This window comes from Symphalangus syndactylus, chromosome 7, assembly GCF_028878055.3.
Source record: "Symphalangus syndactylus isolate Jambi chromosome 7, NHGRI_mSymSyn1-v2.1_pri, whole genome shotgun sequence".
NCBI lineage: Eukaryota > Metazoa > Chordata > Mammalia > Primates > Hylobatidae > Symphalangus > Symphalangus syndactylus.
The window spans coordinates 65,945,384-65,966,361 of NC_072429.2; the positions used below are offsets into that span (position 1 = coordinate 65,945,384).

At 37.1% G+C, this 20,978-nt stretch overlaps 1 protein-coding gene across 8 annotated transcripts in view; it reads left to right on the top strand.

The window, feature by feature from the left end:
- Window positions 1–20,978, top strand: part of PXDNL (peroxidasin like) — a 479,632-nt gene that overhangs the window by 184,043 nt on the left and 274,611 nt on the right. The window contains exon 1 of one of the 8 annotated variants that reach the window (XM_055286434.2): window positions 3,633–3,649. The exons of the other annotated variants lie outside the window; for them this stretch is intronic. The gene's annotated coding sequence lies outside the window, so the exon portion shown is untranslated. Of the gene's footprint in view, window positions 1–3,632; window positions 3,650–20,978 lie in introns of those variants that run through there. 8 annotated transcript variants of the gene reach the window in all.

Consider the following 20,978-nt stretch of genomic DNA (forward strand, 5'->3'; position numbering starts at 1 on the left):
CTTGCCAGCCAGGTGGCCCCTGCATCTTGGAAGCCAACAAAGTTTCACTAAATCCTTTTTATGCTTTGAATCTGACTTCCCCTTCTGCCAGAACTAGAGAAAACTCTACTTTTAAAGGGCTCCTGATATTAAACCAGAACCACCAAGTTAATCAGTAAACTGATTAGTAAACTTAACTACATCTGCAAAATTACTTTTTTTTTTTTTTTTGAGACAGGGTCTCGCTCTGTCACCCATGCTGGCGTGCAATGGCATGATCTCGGCTCACTGCAACTCAACCTCTGCCTCCTGGGCTCAAGTGATCCTGTCACCTCAGCCTCTTGAGTAGCTAAGACTACAGGTGCAAGTCACCATGCCTAGCTAATTTTTGTATTTTTTTGTAGAGACAAGGTTTTGCCATATTGCCCAGGCTGGTCTCAAACTCCTGGGCTCAAGTGATCCACCCACCTCAGCCTCTCAAAGTGTGGGGATTACAGGTGTGAGCCACCACACTTGGCCTGCAAAATTACTTTTATATATGTAAGGTATTATAGTCACAGGCCTGATATCTCATTATATTCAAAGTCCCATTCTTGAGGAATAGATCCTGGGGTCTGGCATCTTAGAATCCTGTCTACCATATCCTCCAAAGTCTGAATTTCTGCTACACTATATAACGCTTTTGCTGTACACACACACACACACACAGACACACACACATTCATTCTTTTGTAATGTTATTTTATATAAATGCATAATAGTTTTATCAACATTTTAATTATACCAACACATAACAGGCAATTATTTTAAGTGCTCTATAGTTTCAGAATACCAACTGTTGTTATCATTCTATTTATATTATACAGAATACATGTTTGTGTATTACTATTTAGCAATCAACCGTTATTCTAGAATCTACAGATGGGTAGAAATTTTATGATGTGTAGATATTTGTAATATATCCTTATGCATGAGAGCAGAGAAAATTTGAGAATAATATTTATAAAATCCATTTGAATACAGATATACTTGATATAAGCTCCTACCAATTTTTAAAGGGTGGAATTAGCAAGATAGAAAGTAGTTTATCTTTATTTCATAGTATATTAGTAATATTATGAAAAGTGTGACTCATGAATCAATCCATGACTAAGCTCTTAAAGGGCAAACAACATTGGTATTTAGCAATCTAATTCTCATACCTGTAGCAGCTTATAAAAATAACAATATATTGTCCTGAGGAAGTGCACAAAAGGAATTTATTCAGTTGTCAGAAGAAACTATTTTTGTAACAATAAAAGTATTTAAGGCCGGGCATGGTGGCCCACCCCTATAATCCTAGCACTTCGGGAGGCCAATGCAGGTGGATTGCCTGAGCTCAGGAGTTCGAGAACAGCCTGGGCAACACAGTGAAACCTCGTCTCTACTAAAGCACACAAAAAAAATTAGCCGGTCGTGGCAGCGTGCACCTGTAGTCCCAGCTACTTGAGAGGCTGAGACAGGAGAATTGCTTGAACCTGGGAGGCGGAGGTTGCAGTGAGCCGAGATCGTGCCATTGCATTCCAGCCTGGGTGACAGAGCGAGACTCCGTCTCAAAAAGAAAAAAAAAAAGTGATTGAGTTGTAAGAAAGTCTCAGCTGGAAATATGCAAATGCCATGCTCACACAATGAATTTGGCTTTTATAATACCTGGAATTCCAAGAAAACAGTAATAGGCAAGAAATTAAGGGAAAACGTTGGCCATGTGTTACCTAAAATCACTCTAGGAATAAACTACATTGTTGGGTACAGCAGATTTGGAAACTTCTTAATTTTCCACCTCACATATTGAGATTTTTTTTTAACCTCTTCAGGATTAGAGGCATTCACGAAACCTTCAAAATATAGAAAATTACTTTGGGATATCTAAAAAATATGGCCATATATTTTATCTGGTCTTTGGCTATTATTCTCAATTCATTGACAAATTTTATCCAAATTTGTCTTTACAACACCTTCATTTTGTTCAAAACTATATTTTCAGGTGTTCTTTTAAAACTAGGTTTTCACAACAAAATTTTTGAGGTGTGAGGGAAAAATGGTTGTGTTGCCTTTCCTTCCCCATCATAAGGGGGATGGCTGATACTCCAGTAACAAAAGACAGGCTAACAACAGAAAAGTAAAACGGATTTATTTAATCAAAGCTTTTTGTGATATGGGAGCCTTCAAAATGAAGGCCCCCAAATACAGAGAAACTGCCCGTTTCTATGCCTAGGTTTGATGAAAAATGAGCAGCTGGGCGGAAATCTGATTGGATGAAAAGGGTATGATCTAATGCTAACAGACAGAGTGAGAAAACCCAGTGTATTAGTCTGTTCTTGAACTACTATAAAGAAATACCTGAGACTGGGCAATTTATAAAGAAAAGAGGTTTAATTGGCTCACGGTTCTGTAGGCTGTACAGGAAGCATGTCTGGGAAGCCCTCAGGAAACTTACAATCATGGTGGAAGGCTAAGGGGGAGCAGGCATGCCTTACATGGCTGGAGCAGGAGGAAGAGAAAGTGGGGAGGTGCCACAGACTTTTAAACAACTGGATCTCATGAGCACTCACTCACTATCATGAGAGGAGCACCGAAGGGGAAATCCACCCCCATGATCTAATCACCTCCCACCAGGCCCCACCTCCAACATTGGGAATTAAAATTGGACATAAGATTTGGGTGGGAACACAGACCCAAATCATATTACCTGGCAAGACCTGTCTGCTCAGATTCTTCTTGGCCTCTTCATGCAGCGTTCCTTCCTCCAAGGTGTGAGGCTAGACCCTTTCTGGAAAGGGGGTCATATGATCTACCATTAAACAAAATAGGTCAGAGAATTTCTTTATGGCCAGCCCTTACACAGAAAGGCAGGGAAGGCTGGAGAAATATTTTTATGGTTTATCGCTGACTTTAGGGAAAGGGGCTTCTGGTTTCTACGTCCACCTTGGGGAAGAAGAATTCTAGTTTCTATGTCCACCTTGGGGAAGAAGAATTCTAGTTATTATGGCTAGACTTGAGGGAGAATGAATGGTGAGAGACAGAAGAGCAGAAGGTCAGAGAGAGACTCTGCTTCTGGGGCTAGTTCGGAGGCTATCACTTTGGGGTATCATTTTCTGAACCCTGTGAGAGGTCTGATCTATGTTACAGGTTATACTCTCAGAACTGTGCTTCCAAGTCCAGAAATACTTCTTGAAATATAAAGAAATACTAAAGCATCTGCCTGCATAAAAGAATGCTGGAGCTCAGGAGATTCACCATTCTTTTTTTTTTTTTTTTTTTTTTTTTGAGACAGAGTCTCGCTCTGTCGCCCGGGCTGGAGTGCAGTGGCGCAATCTCGGCTCACTGCAAGCTCCGCCTCCCGGGTTCACGCCATTCTCCTGCCTCAGCCTCCGAGTAGCTGGGACTACAGGCGCCCGCCACCGCGCCCGGCTAATTTTTTGTATTTTTTTAGTAGAGACGGGGTTTCACCGTGGTCTCGATCTCCTGACCTCGTGATCCGCCCGCCTCGGCCTCCCAGAGTGCTGGGATTACAAGCGTGGGCCACCGCGCCCGGCTCACCATTCTTTTAATAAGAACCACTGACGTTTTTTGAGTGCTCATGAAGATCCAGACTCGGCACCACTCAGAACAATTGTACAAGGGAAGGAAGGTGTTATTATGTTTCTTATTTTGCAGGCTAGGAGGGTGGACCTGGATCTGGGATTCAAACTTAAGTCTGCATGAGTGAAGAGCACCAAACGTCAGTCACTGTACCTCACTGCTTCTCTTTAGGAATTATCAGTTCCACAGGGAGCTTGATTTCAAGTTTATTCTTCTGCAGACCTGCTCCTCCCTGGGAGAGGCCCCAGGCACTGACTTTTATTGCGAGGCCTCCTATCAGGTTCCATACTCTCAGGCCGACTTCACCAGGAGCTGAGAAAGGAGAACTAAAACATGAACCATGCAGTAGGTAGCTGGAGACTACTGCACTTTCTCTTTAAAAGCAGATAAAGTTTACTGGAGGAATATCATAGCAGTTCCATGATGCCTGGTTCCCGGTTGCAGCTGCATCCTGATTCTGCCCCTAGTCAATCCATCCAGCAAGTTTTTATTCAATTTTTTCATTTACTATTAAGTATATTGAAGTCCAAGGAAAAGAACTTTCTCCTGAATGCCAACACCTGCTGATTTCCAGGTTGTAGGCCCTCGCCTTTCAGACTTTGCTTTGTTTATATTTCCTATTTCTGTCCCATTATCTGCTCTGGTAATCGCCAGCGTCTTTGCCCTTTAGTTTCAGTCCTGCTGTTGCCATCTGGAGGGCCGGGTGACTGGCAGCTTGCGTGGCGAGGCAGCGCCTGGGGGCCCAGAAGGCCATTTTTGTTGCACAATGACTCACCAGGAAGCTGCAACTTGGCAGTCAGAAAAGCAGCAGCGACTTTCAAAATGGTAGGATTTTCTTCAAAAGGCATTTTATAACCACTTGGAAATCCCTGTGTTGGAGCAAGGCTGTCACGGAAGACCCCTCACAGTGTGTGCATGTGCGCCTGCATGCATGTGTGTTTGTGTGTTTTCCATTACAGGCAGAAGGAAAAAGAAAAGGACAACGGTCAAAACCTCTTTCTAGGCTTCCTCTTCCCTTTCCATTGTCAGTGGGAGAAGTAGCTCTGCTGGGCATCTCTTAAACCAATATGTCATTTGTGTTTTTAAATTACTGTGCTTGTTTCATTTTTTTAATGCAAAATTAATGCATACTTGCTACAGACATTTTGTAAAAGACAAAAAAATGGAATGTTAGCAATTAAACCTGAAAGTCCCAACACTTAGAGAGCACCAGCTTACTAATGTTTAGTAGATTTCCATGCAGTATTGACTGAGCCTGAAGTCATTATTGGTTCAAAGTCATAATTTCTCTAAGCTTCCCAGCCACTATGTGGCACATGTGAAAACTCGATGGAAATCCAGCATTCTTTTTGGCATTGCTGTTTGCAGTGGCAGTGAAACAACGAAGACACTTACAGCATTTAACAGAAAAGCATCATACTTGAAGAATGCAATCCTAATTTGAAGTTAATTAAAACAATTGGCAGAGTGTTTGTATCTTTTATTTGCATTATTTTTTGCTACCTCCTGTTAATCTTTTGCAAATTGAAATGACCAAATATACAGTAACAAATGCTGTCTTTTAATGTCAACTAATTTTAAGAAATGGGTCCATTAAAACTATACTGCTTTTAAATTTCATGTGCATTTATTTAATTTGTAGAGATTGAGGAAGGTTGAGATGCCTTTTGGCCAAATTGACAAATTGGCGAATTGTGTTTTTCATTTCTTCCTCTCAAGCTTCCCCAGGGACTCCCTGTTAACAGTCTATTCTCCCAATTCTTCTCAAACTCCCTTTTTCTCTTTTAGATATACGTGTAAGTATAGTTGGCCCTCTGAATCTACAGGTTTGATTCTCAGAGTTCAACCAACCACAGATAGAAATATTTAAAAGAAAACGATAAAAAACAATTAAAATAATACTAATAAAAATACAATATAGAATAACAACTATTTACATAGCATTTACATTATATTATATTATAAACAATCTAGAGATGATTTAAAGTACAGTCAATCAATCATATCTGTGGGCTTCAAATTTGAATTCAACTACCTCGGATTGAAAATATTTGGAAAAAAAAATCCCACAAAGTTTCAAAAGAAAAAGTTGAATTTCACACCATGTACCTCATTGAATCCATGGGAATGAAGTGATGTGTAGGCTTTATTTTAGGTATGTAAGTAATCTAGAGATGATTTAAAGTATACAGGAGTATTTAAAGTATACACATGTAGGTTATATGCCAATACTACATCATCTTACGTAAGGAACTTGAGCATCCTTCAATTTTGGTGTCAGAGGAAGGTCCTTGAATTCAATGCCTCACAGATACCCAGGGACCACTGTGCATACACAGATATCCATATAGCTATGGATACAAATGTGTGTGTGTGTGTTTCTGTGTATTTTTCCCTAGAAATACATTCTTCAGTTTAGTTTTTGGCCCAAAGAAAATCTCTTTTGAAGGTAAGTTGTAGGGAGTATGGCATCGTGGCTGATCCCAGAGCGGGCCTTAGTGATCTCTCTCAGACAAACTTACACACGTGGCTGTGTCCTCCCTTCTATCTGTGGCTGCTCTCATATGGACGCTTTAGAAAAGTACCAGAAACCATCTGTGCAGATTTTTTGAATGTACGATTTCCTGTGTTTTTCAAAATATGAGACTGAAAATGAGCTGTCTGTTGGTCCCTGCATGTGTGCAGACATCTTCAGAGGCACAACCTAATTGCTCCTTAGTTCCTCCAGTCTTGTCCATCTCAGGCGTGGGCTCCACCCCACCCGCCAGATACTTTTGTATGCCAGTTGGAGTGGATCTTTGTGGTTTAGCATGTGGGGCCATTGCTCTGATAGAGAAAGGCAGTCACTGGGCAGAGCCAATGGCTAGGTGGTGGAGGGCAGGTGACACTTGCATGGACAGTCTCACAGAGGCATCATGTTCAGGCTGCCCTGGTGATGACCATTCTCTGCTGCCATGCTAATGCACTGTCATCATGCACTGACGGGCTACAACACTGAGGAGCAAGGACTGTATGCAGAGGGCTGATCTCAACATCATATTGGAAATTCTCATTTGTTAAATTGTATCTTTGACTTATTATGAATTGCAAATGTGTTATTTCAGTGATTATTTCAATAATTTTGTTATAATGTGTTATTTCAATAATTTTCATCATTGGTAAAATCTGTCTTAAGGAGATTACCCTATAATGAATACTTGAAACCTGCCAGTGATTGAAGCTTTGAAATTTCACTCACACTGAATAAAATAACTCTCAAACTAAATCCCTGTTTTTAGGTGCAATCCCTCAGATAGATTTATGTAGGACTTTGTGACTCCATTTCCAGCCTTTTCCTCTCTTTTCCCCCCAGACTCTTTAAGTTTGAATTCTCTACTTTAACAATGCTAAAAAATTTAATTTTGCTTTAATTCTGAAATATGTATTTCAAGAGAAAATATAGTGTAGTCTGACATCACAGAAATAAATATTTTTGTGCCCATAATACTTACAGTTGGGCAAAAACCATTTACATAGTTAGTGTTGTCTATTTTCTGTTTCATATAATTTTCATAGAGAAACTGATGAAAAAAAACAAGTCAGCTTCTTAGGTTGACTGAGAAGCAGAAAAAAATTATAAGGATTTTTTTTAAATGAGCAAATTCTCATGCATTTAAAAAATGCCAGTAAGAAGGAATAGGTTTGTGAGCTCAGACATGCTATTTTATGTTGTGCCGCTAGTGGAAATTTGTGCCATTTACAACATAGAGATTAACTTGCACATTCTGAATAGAAAACCACTGAGCATGTCTGATTGAAGTCATAGGAAAAGGTATGAAAATCTGCATTTGATTTTCTATGAACATAATATAATATTAAACTTTTTGAAGTTCAACTATAAAATGGAATTCGAAGAACATAATTAATAACCAAAATATCTGTTTTTATTCAAATTAACTGAAAATGAGATAATTTTTTATTTGCTTAGATATTTACTTCTATCATCTTGTACTTTTTGAGGTTCTATCTTGAGATTATTTCTCCTACTAAGAAGTTGAAATATTTCCAGATTGTGTTGCCCTCTGAGGAGTCTTATATTTACTTCCTTTTTGGATACATTTAAGTTTTTCTTAAATTCTTGTGCTATGTCAGATACAGGCAGATGATTATTATTTTCATAAAACTTGTAGATAATAAAAATGTAAAAAAAATCTAAAGTCGATTTTAAAAATCATCTGAGTGAATTTATAAGTTGATCTCTATAATACAGGGTTAAAAGAAGAACTTTAGACAAATTACATTTAACAGAGTTTAACTGAGGAAACAACAATTTGTGAATTGGGCATCTCTACTCCCAACCAGAATAGGTTCAGAGTGATTCAGGTGCTGCCATGTGGCCAGAGTTTATGGGCAAAAAAGGGAAAATAAGGTATAGTAAATGGAAGTGAGGTAGAGAAACAGCCAGATTGGTTATAGCTTGGAGTTCGCCTTATTTGAACAGTTGGCCACCTGCAATTGGCTGAGACTCGGCTGCGTGTTACAATAGTAGGTTACAGTCTGTTTACACATACAGTTAGGTTACAGTTCACTAGGTACGAAGAAACCGTTAGGCCAAACTTGAAATATGTAAGGGGACAGCTTTAGGCTAATCTTAATTTAACAACACTAATCTGGCTGAAATAATCGGTAGAGTAATGGAAGATAAATTATAAGAGAATGGTGCTGACTGATCTGTTGCTCTTAGATTCCATAATTCTGAAAGTTGTTTCTCACATATCATTTCTTTAAAGGAATACATGAAAATAGCTGTTCACTTAGTCAATAGTATACAAAATATGAAGATGGCACTACCATCAGGTGGGAGGGAGGCTAATGCCACAAGCAGTGTAGAATCACTTCCTGCTGCTTCAGCGCACTTTCTTTCAGGCCCAGAAACCTAGGACAGAGAGACTGGGGCACCTAACACTACATAAATAGAATAATTTGGATGATGATTAGGTTGAGACAACATCAAAAGATAATAATGGCCTCCTAGTTCAATGACTTTCACTTAAGCAATGCATATTCAACCATGCTTGCTCCCTTGATGTAAGGATTAATAAGCAACAGAAGACATGCCTCGTGGAGTTTACATTTTAGAGGGTGAGCCTGTCATATAAAAAGTAAATATCATGGTTAATCCTATGAAGAAAATGGAGAAAAATAGAGACAACCTGAGGAAGTGACATTTTAGTTACAATATGTCAACGTCCATGAGAAGCAGTTGCTAAATTATTGTGGACAGCCAAGTTTTTCTCTTATTCGACTTCTTAGTAATTCTGATAGTAATGATCACTCCATCCTTGAAATCATCTTTTTCTCTGCAAGCTTGTCTTCCCCCCACCCCCCTGGCTCCTTAAGCTGTGCGGTTTCCCCGGATCCTCTTTACCTAAAATCTCTGGGTGATCATGTGTACTTTCTTGTCTTCAGATACTGCCTGTACATCAAGTGATGCTCACATTTATGTCTTTAGGCCTTATCTCAGTCCTGAGACTTGAATCAATGTGTTTACACTTTGCTGCCTGTAAAGCACCTCAAATATATTCTCTCCTAAACTGAACTCATGATCAACCCTGGCTTAACATCTTCACATCCCTCTGGCCATATATACATATATATATATATATATATATATTTTTTTTTTTTTTTTTTTTTTTTTTTTTTTTTTTGGTAAACAGTGACAGCATCCTCTGGTAATCCAGATCTGAAAACTGAGAATAACCTTTGATATTCATTTATGGCCCCATAGTCAATTGCTTATCAGCTGTGATCAATTTTCCATCTAATCCTTCTGATGCTTCCTCTCCCTATCTGCAGCCTTAGTTTAGGTCCTTGACGGATCTGCCTTACATCGCAGCAGTAACCTCCCAAGTTAGGCACCCTGTGTGCTGACAGGAAACAGATGACATACAGATTGGGCATTCTGAAGAGAATTTAGTTAAGGAACTCTTACAAAGGTTCAGACATGGTGTAGAAAAACAAGGAAAAATGCAATATCCCGTATGTCTTAGTTTATTCAGGCTGTTATATAACAAAATATCATAGATCGAGTGGCTTATGAATAACATAACCACTTATAAATAACATTTCCTTTTTTTTCTTCCTTCCTTCCTTCCTTCCTTCCTTCCTTCCTTCCTTCCTTCCTTCCTTCCTTCTTCTTTCCTTCCGTCCTCTCTTCCTTTTTTTTTGAGATAGAGTCTCACCCTGTTGCCCAGATTGGAGTGCAGTGGTGCCATCTCGGCTCACTGTAACCTCTGCTTCCTGGGCTTAAGCGATTCTCCTGCCTCAGCCTCCCAAGTAGCTGGGACTACAGGCATGCACCATCATGCCTAGCTTATTTTGTATTTTTAGTAGAGATGGGGTTTTGCCATGTTGGCCAGGCTTGTCTCGAACTCCTGACCTCAGGTGATCCACCCATCTCGGCCTCCCAAAGTGCTGGGATTACAGGCATGAGCCACTGCTCCCGGCCCCTCTCTGCTTTCTTACAGTGCCAAGCAGTATTGGTGGGTAGAGGTGGAGTGGGTTCCCAACACTTGCAGTTAGCAGTCCCAGCACTTACTGGCAGTGGGGGTGGAAAATTGGTTAAGGTAAGATGATCACAACCAGCCCAAGAGCCAAAAATAACTGGGCTTCGTGCCTCCTTTGTTATGAACACCAGGGATTGAAGGCTCTGGAAGAAAGAAATGAGATCATAGTAATTACTTCTATTAGTGCCAATTAACTCTCAAAAGTGGCATGTGATGTTTGGCAGGTGGAGATCTGTGAGCTGCATATGGACAATCATCTGAAGCGTTTAGGAAAGTGCTTCTAGCTGTGTCCCTCCCCATTTCCCATGTCCACTACTATACAGATCGGTCTATGGGATCATGGAGCCTGAGAGTCAATAAATACTGGTTTCTGAAGTGTTCAGTTAAAGATACGGATCAAGTAAATTGTATTCTACAATATATTTAAGTACATTATTGTATCAGAAAAAACAAATTTCAAACACATAAGTTTTATTTTGCATGAAGAGGTGATGGTGATGTGAGTTCTTCCTGGGTTATAGGGCATTTTTAGAGAGGAAAGATTTTGTAGGAGACTGTTGACAGTGAGCAAAAGAACTATGCTGTCCAATATGGTAGCCACATGTATGAGCCACAGGTGGGTGCCTGTTGAGCACTTGATATGTAGTTAGTCCAAGTTGCTATGTGTTGTATGTGTGAAAGACATTCAGATTGCAAAGACATCTGAAAATAAGAATATAAAATATCTTATTTATATTTTTTATATTGGTTACACATTAGAATGATAATCATTTCAATACATTGGATTAGATAAAGATATATCATAAAAATCAATTTTACCCAGTTCTTTTTACTTTTTTAAAATGTGGCTACTAGAAAACTAGAAATCACATATGTGACTTGCATTTGTGGCTCAGATTATATTTCAGTTGGGAAGCAGAGTTCTAGATGCTAAAGGCTAGTTTGAACTTCTTTAAAACTCTGCTTTTAAAAGTTTGGTTAAAGAACTTTATAGTTAGAGTATTATTTCTACTTGTGGCAAATGCATATACCTAAAGGTTAATTGTATTTTGCCTTTTACACTGAGCTATGCAAGAACCACAAACAGAAAGCATCATATGTTCTGCATTCCCAGTGGAACATGAAGGATCCACTGCTAGCAGGCACAAATAGACCCATTCCCTAAAAATATGCTATGATGAGAGATAAATTCATGTTTCATTAGTTTTGTTATCATAAAAACCAAAACAGACAAAAAATTCAAAGTTAAATAACTTTTGAGATCTCTTTATGACTAAAACTCTATGATACTCCACGGTAATGTCACTTCAGCCTCTCATGGCACGTATATGAGTAATTTAACAACAGGAGATTTTCTTCATTTGCTGAATGTTAATCTTATCACAATTCACAATCTCATAGCATCTGGCATCTTTTCTTTTTTTAAAAAGAGATCTGTCTTAGTCTATTTTAAGTTGCTATAACAAAATAATATATGAATAAAATAAATTAATTTCTTACAGTTATGGAGGCTGAGAAGTCCAAGTGCGTGGCACTAGCATCTCGTGAGGGCTTTCTTGCTGCCTCGTAATATGATAGGGGGCATTACATGGTCAGAGGGCAAGAGCAAGAGATTCAGAGAGCTCATTTTTATAACAAAGCCACTCCGGAGATAATGAACCCACTCCTGTGATAGCAACATTCATTCATTCATGAGGGAGATAACAAACCCACACCTTTGATAGCAACATTAACTCATTCATGAGGGCAGGGCCCTCATTAATCCATTAATTTATTCATGAGAACAGAGGGATTAAGTTTCCAGCACATGAACTTTTGGGGGACACATTCAAATCCAACAACATCTAACTATAATTTCTCTTTTATTCTACATTTAGGAAATCAAATGATTCATTATTAAACTCATACATTCAAGAGCCTCATTTTCGATCTTAGATTTTAAAATGTATTTAGCAAATTGATATTAAACATGGCCCTGTGATTTTCTTTTTAATAATGAATATTGTATTAATAATTTTAATAACGACTATATCTGTATGCATTTCACATTTTTGAATTCAGATTCTTTCTCTTTTTCTTTTAAAATTACGTAAAGCATATGACCATAGCCCACTGGCAACAAATAGTCATATGGCCAAACCTGGAAGAAAGACCAGGAAGCCTTGGAAAATAGTAACCAATCTGACCTCTTTTATATTTCAGCAATTCTTTAAAATTACTTTATCAAATTGATAGTTTCTCATCTTGACTCATTCAAAAATATTTAATCTTGTGACCTATATGTCCATATGAGAGAAAATTATTGCTTTTCACTTAGTATATGTCATTATATCTATCATAAATATGTCCTAGAATAATATTTATATTTTATATGGCACAAGGCAAGAATATAAGAAAATACAAAATTACTAGCTGCTGATCATGGGCAATTTGTAAATATTGAGTAATTCTAAAACTTAGAAGATATTTACCAAAATTAACTTGGTATTTCTGAATAGTGTTGTTTCTTTTAGTTTTACTTGGACAAATATGTATTTTCTAAATTTTATATAATTGTCATGGATTACTTATGTGATACATGGTAGCATTATAGTTCTACTAAAATGGAAGTCATATGATGATGTATATTCCTAATACTGTACAAACTCTGACAAGATATTTGCTCTGTGTGTCGGAAGATGACATGATAGCAGTTGCATGTGTGTTTGGATGTATATACAGATGTATTGTGTATCCAGATACAGGATGGTAAAAAGTCTTGAAATTAATAATGTCTGAAAATAACAGAAAGACCTAAAACTGTTTAGAAGCCTAAATTTATGAGTAAATGTTTAAGTATTAGTAATGGATTTTAGGAATTGAATAATTTAACAAACTAATTTTATTATAATTTTGAGGGAAGTTTTCTTAAAGCAATTATAATATGTTGACAGTATTATGAAAAATGTACTACTTCTTTGGTTTAGGTATAGATCTAAAAAAAGGTCATACCTTTAGTACTGCTTATGATAGTAATTACTTGTGGTAAGAGAAAGCATGAGCACAATGACACTACTTTGTCACTGCCCTGTTTCCTGATTTAGTAATAGAGCTGCCTGGTAAATATTTTCTTTACAATTTTTTCTCTTCCAACCTGACTAGTCTGAAACTATCATAATTATTAAGGGCAAAACTCTAAAAGAATGTCCATTATCATCATTATTTCAAAGCTCATTTTAAAGATATATTATCTACTATTATTAGGTCTGGGATAGAAATAAATTATAATTATGGAAAAGAGAAAGCAAAAAATCATGGTAATTACAGGATATGCTTATATAGTGCAACCTACATTCACTTTAGAAACGGTTAAAAACGATAAGGAAATATAATAAGGAAGTATAGTAACAACTGATAAGAAAAAATCAACATCTTATATCCAAAAAGTCATCTGTTACAAAATATGGTGAAAGAATATCCAACTTAGCAAACTGGAAGATATAAGAAGTATCAATAGACTCATTAAGAAATACATAGCACACACAAGGTGACTACTTCAAAAACATACTAAGATTAAAAAGATGGTTTAGATAAGCAGAAAAATGAATGATGTTGTTAGACAGGTAAAGTCAATATGGTAAAATTTGAATATTACTCGAAATATGCAAAGGAAATTTTTGAAGCTTGAAGGATGTTCCTAAAATATACCCAGAAAAACATCTTTTTTTTTACCTTGAAATATTTTTATTTTCTGTATTAACTGTGCAAAGTCTTTTTGTTGGCAATTTTTTTTTATTATTATACTTTAAGCTTTAGGGTACATGTGCACAACGTGCAGGTTTGTTACATATGTATACATGTGCCATGTTGGTGTGCTGCACCCCTTAACTCGTCATTTAGCATTAGGTATATCTCCTAATGCTGTCCCTCCCCCGTACCCCCACCCCACAACAGTCCCCGGAGTGTGATGTTCCCCTTCCTGTGTCCATGTGTTCTCATTGTTCAATTCCCACCTATGAGTGACAACATGCAGTGTTTGGTGTTTGTCCTTGCGATAGTTTACTGAGAATGATGGTTTCCAGTTTCATCCATGTCCCTACAAAGGACATGAACTCATCATTTTTTATGGCTGCGTAGTATTCCATGGTGTATATGTGCCACATTTTCTTAATCCAGTCTATCGTTGTTGGACATTTGGGTTGGTTCCAAGTCTTTGCTATTGTGAATAGTGCCGCAATAAACATACATGTGCATGTGTCTTTATAGCAGCATGATTTGTAGTCCTTTGGGTATATACCCAGTAATGGGATGGCTGGGTCAAATGGTATTTCTAGTTCTAGATCCCTGAGGAATCGCCACACTGACTTCCACAATGGTTGAACTAGTTTACAGTCCCACCAATGGTGTAAAAGTGTTTCTATTTCTCCACATCCTCTCCAGCACCTGTTATTTCCTGACTGTTGAATGATCGCCATTCTAACTGGTGTGAGATGCTATCTCATTGTAGTTTTGATTTGCATTTCTCTGATGGCCAGTGATGATGAGCATTTTTTCATGTGTTTTTTGGCTGCATAAATGCCTTCTTTTGAGAAGTGTCTGTTCATGTCCTTTGCCCACTTTTTGATGGGGTTGTTTGTTTTTTTCTTGTAAATTTGTTTGAGTTCATTGTAGATTCTGGATATTAGCCCTTTGTCAGATGACTAGGTTGCAAAAATTTTTTCCCATTTTGTAGGTTGCCTGTTCACTCTGATGGTAGTTTCTTTTGCTGTGCAGAAGCTCGTTAGTTTAATTAGATCCCATTTGTCAATTTTGGCTTTTGTTGCCATTGCTTTTGGTGTTTTAGACATGAAGTCCTTGCCCATGCCTATGTCCTGAATGGTAATGCCTAGGTTTTCTTCTAGGGTTTTTATGGTTTTAGGTCTAACATGTAAGTCTTTAATCCATCTTGAATTAATTTTTGTATAAGGTGTAAGGAAGGGATCCAGTTTCAGCTTTCTACATATGGCTAGCCAGTTTTCCCAGCACCATTTATTAAATCGGGAATCCTTATCCCATTGCTTATTTTTGTCAGGTTTGTCAAAGATCAGATAGTTGTAGATATGCAGCATTATTTCTGAGGGCTCTGTTCTGTTCCATTGATCTATGTCTCTGTTTTGATACCAGTACCATGCTGTTTTGGTTACTGTAGCCTTGTAGTATAGTTTGAGATCAGGTAGCCTGATGCCTCCAGCTTTGTTCTTTTGGCTTAGGATTGACTTGGCGATGCGGGCTCTTTTTTGGTTCCGTATGAACTTCAAAGTAGTTTTTTCCAATTCTGTGAAGAAAGTCATTGGTAGCTTGATGGGGATGGCATTGAATCTATAAATTACCTTGGGCAGTATGGCCATTTTCACGATATTGATTCTTCCAACCCATGAGCATGGAATGTTCTTCCATTTGTTTGTATCCTCTTTTATTTCATTGAGCAGTGGTTTGTAGTTCTCCTTGAAGAGGTCCTTCACATCCCTTTTAAGTTGGATTCCTAGGTATTTTATTCTCTTTGAAGCAATTGTGAATGGGAGTTCACTCATGATTTGGCTCTCTGTTTGTCTGTGATTGGTGTACAAGAATGCTTGTGAAGGCCAGGCGCGGTGGCTCACGCTTGTAATCCCAGCACTTTGGGAGGCCGAGGCGGGCGGATCACACGGTCAGGAGATCAAGACCACGGTGAAACCCCGTCTCTACTAAGAATACAAAAATTAGCCGGGCGTGGTGGCGGGCGCCTGTAGTCCCAGCTGCTCGGAGAGGCTGAGGCGGGAGAATAGCGTGAGCCCGGGAGGCGGAGCTTGCAGTGAGCTGAGATCGCGCCACTGCACTCCAGCCTGGGCGACAAAGCGAGATTCTGTCTCAAAAAAAAAAAAAAAAAGAATCCTTGTGATTTTTGTACATTGATTTTGTATCCTGAGACTTTGCTGAAGTTGCTTATCAGCTTAAGGAGATTTTGGGCTGAGACAATGGGGTTTTCTAGATATACAATCATGTCATCTGTAAACAGGGACAATTTAACTTCCTCTTTTCTTAATTGAATACCCTTTATTTCCTTCTCCTGCCTGATTGCCCTGGCCAGAACTTCCAACACTATGTTGAATAGGAGTGGTGAGAGAGGGCATCCCTGTCTTGTGCCAGTTTTCAAAGGGAATGCTTCCAGCTTTTGCCCATTCAGTATGATATTGACTGTGGGTTTGTTCATAGATCGCTCTTATTATTTTGAGATACGTCCCATCAATACCTAATTTATTGAGAGTTTTTAGCATGAAGGGCTGTTGAATTTTGTCAAAGGCTTTTTCTGCATCTATTGAGATAATCATGTGGTTTTTGTCTTTGTTTCTGTTTATATGCTGGATTACATTTATTGATTTGCGTATGTTGAGCCAGCCTTGCATCCCAGGGATGAAGCCACTTGATCATGGTGGATAAGCTTTTTGATGTGCTGCTGGGTTTGGTTTGCCAGTATTTTATTGAGGATTTTTGCATCAATGTTCATCAAGGATATTGGTCTGAAATTCTCTTTTTTGGTTGTGTCTCTCCAGGCTTTGGTATCAGGATGATGCTGGCCTCATAAAATGAGTTAGGGAGGATTCCCTCTTTTTCTATTGATTGGAATAGTTTCAGAAGGAATGGAACCAGTTCCTCCTTGTACCTCTGGTAGAATTCAGCTGTGAATCCATCAGGTCCTGGACTCTTTTTGGTTGGTAAGCTATTGATTATTGGACAATTTCAGAGCCTGTTATTGGTCTATTCAGAGATTCAACTTCTTCCTGGTTTAGTTTTGGGAGGGTGTATTTATCGAGAAATTTATCCATTTCTTTTAGATTTTCTAGTTTATTTGCGTAGAGGTGTTTGTAGTATTCTCTGATGGTAGATTGTATTTCTGTGGGATCGGTGGTGATATCCCCTTTATCATTTTTTATTGCATCTATTTGATTCTTCTCTCTTTTCTTCTTTATTAGTCTTGCTAGCAGTCTACCAATTTTGTTGATCTTTTCAAAAAACCAGCTCCTGGATTCATTAATTTTTTGAGGGGTTTTTTGTGTCTCTATTTCCTTCAGTTCTTCTCTGATTTTAGTTATTTCTTGCCTTCTGCTAGCTTTTGAATGTGTTTGCTCTTGCTTTTATAGTTCTTTTAATTGTGATGTTAGGGTGTCAATTTTGGATCTTTCCTGCTTTCTCTTGTGGGCATTTAGTGCTATATATTTCCCTCTACACACTAAAACATGCCAAATTGTAAAGACCATTGAGGCTAGGAAGAAACTGCATCAACTAACGAGCAAAATAACCAGCTAACATCATAATGACAGGATCAAATTCTCACATAACAATATTAACTTTAAATGTAAATGGGCTAAATGCTCCAATTAAAAGACACAGACTGGCAAATTGGATAAGGAGTCAAGACCCATCAGTGTGCTGTATTCTGGAAACCCATCTCAGGTGCAGAGACACACATAGACTCAAAATAAAGGGATGGAGGAAGATCTACCAAGCAAATGGAAAACAAAAAAAGGCAGGGGTTGCAATCCTAGTCTCTGATAAAATAGACTTTAAACCAACAAAGATCAAAAGAGACAGAGAAGGCCATTACATAATGGTAAAGGAATCAATTCAACAAGAAGAGCTAACTATCCTAAATATATATGCACCCAATACAGGAGCACCCAGATACATAAAGCAAGTCCTGAGTGACCTACAAAGAGACTTAGACTCCCACACAATAATAATGGGAGATTTTAACACTCCACTATCAACATTAGACAGATCAATGAGACAGAAAGTTAACAAGGATATCCAGGAATTGAACTCAGCTCTGCACCAAGCGGACCTAATAGACATCTACAGAACTCTCCACCCCAAATCAACAGAATATACATTTTTCAGCACCACACCACACTTATTCCAAAATTGACCACATAGTTGGAAGTAAAGCTCTCCTCAGCAAATGTAAAAGAACAGAAATTATAACAAACTGTCTCTGAGACCACAGTGCAATCAAACTAGAACTCAGGATTAAGAAACTCACTCAAAACCGATTAACTACATGGAAACTGAACAACCTGCTCCTGAATGACTACTGGGTACATAACGAAATGAAGGCGGAAATAAAGATATTCTTTGAAACCAACGAGAACAAAGACACAATATACCAGAATCTCTGGGACACATTCAAAGCAGTGTGTAGAGGGAAAAAAATCTTTAAAATTAATCAGTAAAATAGTAAAAAAGAGGGGTAAAAACTATCCTATATAAAGAGTAAAATATTAAAAAACAGTGATATTAGAAATATTTCCATTGCATTATGTCTAGAAAGGGAACCAGATACATGTTGGAGATTTGCATATAATTACATTAATATTGCATATCACAGGGGAAACTATAAATATATCAATCAATAGTAATGATAATATGTAAATAATTTGGAAAAAATATTAATTCAAGATGATTCAGAGATTAAAGCATTAAAATGAAACTACAAAGCTTAAGACGAGTTAATGGGTGCAGCAAACCAACATGGCACATGGATACATATGTAACAAACCTGCACATTGTGCACATGTACCCTAAAACCTAAAGTATAATAATTTAAAAAAAAAATTGGGATTTTAATGTAATCTTAGATTCAGGAAAGCCTAAGTATGATACAAAATCCAAAGCCATAAAAAAAAGAACAATAAAAATTTAAAACATCTGTATAATACAAACAATAAAGAAAGCTAAAAGTAGAAATTACATAAACTTTGAAAAAATAATCTAAAGCATAAACAAACGTTTAATTTTTTGCTTACAATGGGTTTTTAATAAGTTGATAAATAAAAGATACACAACGAAGTGAAAATATGAGACAAAGGATTTTTTAAGTTAATGTACATCGAAAGAAACACATGGTCCTTAACATAAATTTTCAGAATAACTAGATCTTTCTTTCAAATAACATTTGTTTCAAATAACATTTGAATTTTGAAGTCTTAGAATTTGTCACTCCTATATTTAACATGCAAATCTGGTTTTTTTGAGAAATATGCATGAAGAAAAAAGTTAACAAGTTCACTTAATAATAAATTTATGTGAACTAAGCAGATAAAAGAATTTCAGAGCTTGAAGACTGGTCTTTTGAATTAACATAATCTGATTTAAAAAAAGGAAGAAAATGTTTAAATAAGTAAAGTCTTTAAGACATATGGGATTATGTAGAGCAAAATAACCTATGAATTATTGGTATTCCTGAGAGAGAAGGAGAAAAAGCAAACAACGTGGAAAATGTACTTGAGGGAATAATTCAAGAAAACTTCCTTAATCTAGTTGGAGATGTAGACATCTAGATACAAAAAATCTAGAGCACACCTGTGAGATACTACACAAAACAAACATCACCAAGGCGTATAGTCACCAGACTGTCCAAAGTCAATGCTAAAGAAAAAAAAATCACATACAAAGGGAAGCCCATCAGGCTAACAGCCTTACAAGTGAGGAGCGTTTGGGGGCCTATTTTCATCATTCTTAAAGAAAAGAGATTCCAACCAAGAATTTCATATCTCACCAAAATAAGCTTCATAAATGAAGGAGAAATAAAATCTTTTCCAGACAAGTAAGTGCTAAGGGAACTCGTCACCACTAGACCAGACTTACTTGAGATTCTTAATGAAGTTCTAAACATGGAAGCAAAAGAATGATACCTACTACCATAAAACACATTTAAGTGCATAGCCTACAGACCCTATAGATAAAAAAAAAAACCACAATAGAAACTACTACAAAGCAAATAGCTAACAACTTTGTAATCGGGTCAAACTCTTACATATGAGTATTAACCTTGAATGTACATGTTCTAAATGCCCTACTTTAAAGGCACAGAGTGGCAAGTTGGATAAAAAAAGAGGACCCATCCATCTACTGTCTTCAAGAGATTCAACTCACACATGATGACACCGATAGGCTCAAAGCAGAGGGTTAGTGAAAAATCTGCCATGCAAATGGGAAAAAAAGCAGGAGTTGCTATTCTTATATCAGATAAAATAGAGATTAAATCAACAACAGTAAAATGAAGACAAAGGGCATTACATAATGACCAAGGGTTCACTTCAACAAGAAGACTTAACTATCCTAAATATATGCACACCCAACAATTGAGCACCCAGACTTATAAAACAAGTATTTCTAGATCTACAATGACTTAGACAGCCACACAGTAATAGTCATGAACTTCAGCACCCCAATGACAACATTGGACAGAGCATCAAGGCAGAAAATTAACAAAACAAAACTATAGACTTAAACACAACACTTGGCCAGTTAAACCTAATAAACATTACAGAATACTCCATGGATCAACCACAGAATATATATTCTCTCACTTGCACATGGAGCATACTCCAAGATTGACCATATGCTTGGCCATAAAGCAAGTATCAATAAATTTTAAAAGAATCAAAATTATAACAATATATAATTTAATTATATCTTGATATAAGATATAATATATTTATATAAGATATAATTTATTATATCTTGATATAAGAATAGCAACTCATACCCTTGGGCCACAGTGGAATAAAAATATATATCAATTTCATTTCTCAAAACCACACTCTTACATGGAAATTAAACAACTTGTTTCTGAATGACTTTTGGGTAAACAATGAATCAGAAATCAAAAAATTATTGGAAATAAATAAAAACAGATACGTAACATATCAAAATAAAAGCAATGTTAAGAGGAAAGTTGAAAGCAACAAATGCCTACCTCAAAAAATTAGGAAGATCTCAAATTAACAATCTGATATCACACCTGGAAAAATGAGAAAAACAAGAACAAACTAACCC